This window comes from Crocuta crocuta, unplaced genomic scaffold (assembly GCF_008692635.1).
Source record: "Crocuta crocuta isolate KB4526 unplaced genomic scaffold, BGI_CrCroc_1.0 scaffold26, whole genome shotgun sequence".
Taxonomy (NCBI): Eukaryota; Metazoa; Chordata; class Mammalia; order Carnivora; family Hyaenidae; genus Crocuta; species Crocuta crocuta.
In genome coordinates, this window is record NW_027532249.1 from 11,575,341 (window position 1) to 11,576,875 (window position 1,535).

A 1,535-nucleotide genomic window follows, 5' to 3' on the forward strand; every position below is an offset into this window, starting at 1 on the left:
ATGGTTCACTATTCACTTGTCCCAGAAAACCAGACAAAATCATGCAAGTCAAGAGGTTCAGATCTTCGTGTTCACTTTAAGAGCACACATGAAACTGCCCAGGCTATCAAGGGTATGCATATCCCAAAAGCCACCAAGTATCTGAAAGATGTCACTTTGCAGAAGCAATGTGTGCCATTCCCTCACTACAATGGTAGAGATGGTAGGTGTGCCCAGCCAAATAGTGGGGCTGGACACAAGGTTGGTGGCCCATAAAGAGTGCTGAATTTTTACTGCATGTGGCTTAAAATTGCAGAGAGTAATGCTGAGCTTAAGGGTTCAGATGTAGATTCTCTGGTCATTGAGCACATTCTGGTGAAAAAAGCCCCCAAGATGCAGCATAGAATTTACCAGGCTCATGGTCAGATTAATCTATACGTGAGCTCTCCCTGCCACACTGAGATGATCCTTACTGAAAAAGAGCAGATTGCTCGTAAGCCAGAAGAGGAAGTTGCACACAAGAAAAAGCCCAGAAGAAACTGAAGAAATAAAACTTATGGCCTGGGAGTAAATTCTGCATTAAATAAATGCAAATAAAACTTTTTTAAAAAAGTGTCTCCTGACCTTTCCCCTCTTCATAAAGCATGCCAGGTTTCAGAGCTGCTTGTTATCAGGGCTGAGGAACATCTAGTAAGCAGTATTGGTCAGGTGCCATGTTTGAGGCACCATTAGTCAGAATTTTCAAGAGGTGGTGTTATGGACTGAATTGTGTCCTCCAAATAATACATGTTGAAATCCTAATCCCCCAGTACCTCAGAATGTAATCTTATTTGAAAATAAGGTGTTTGCAGATGTTGCCAAATTAAGACAGGATCATTAGGATGGTCTCTAATTTAACAGAACTGATGTCTTTCTACTATAGGGAGATTTGCACACAGGCATACATATGCACAAAGAGAAGACTATGTGAAGAGACATAGGGAGAGTTCCATGTGAAGACTGGAGTGATAGCATCATAAGCCAAGAAATGTCTGGGATGCCAGAAGCCGAAAGAGACAAGGAAGGCTCCTTCCCCTAAAGGTCTCAGCAAGTTGTTGGCCCTGCCAACACTTTGGCTTAGACTTCTAACTTCCAGAACTGTGAGACAAATTTCTGTTGTTCTGAACCACCCAGTTTGTGGTAGTTGTTACAGCAGCTGTAGGAAACTGAATACAAGAGGTATAATTTGTCTCTCCAAAAAATTCTGTCATTCCCAGAGGATGCTGGGAAAATCTGAAGAGCCCTCTGATGAACTGCAATAAAGTTGATCACCAAGAATTGAGGATCTAGTCCTGTCTGCATGTGCAGGCAAAAACCTCTGCCTGTTCTCTGCATATACCCTCACCTTCAACTTCCATTTTGCAATCATTTTTCATCTTTATAATTGGGATAAAACTTTGGTCTCCTTCACAGGATTGCTGCACAGAATTCATATATTAAAGCATATTGGGAAGTACTTTGAAAAGAAAGGGAGTACATCAATACAACAGAAACAGGTAAAGTGACGACCATAATAA

The 1,535-nt window shown here is 41.4% G+C and overlaps 1 pseudogene; it reads left to right on the forward strand.

The window, feature by feature from the left end:
* Nucleotides 1–530, forward strand: LOC144243154 (large ribosomal subunit protein uL22 pseudogene; annotated as a pseudogene).
* The last annotated feature ends 1,005 nt before the right edge of the window (nucleotides 531–1,535 follow it).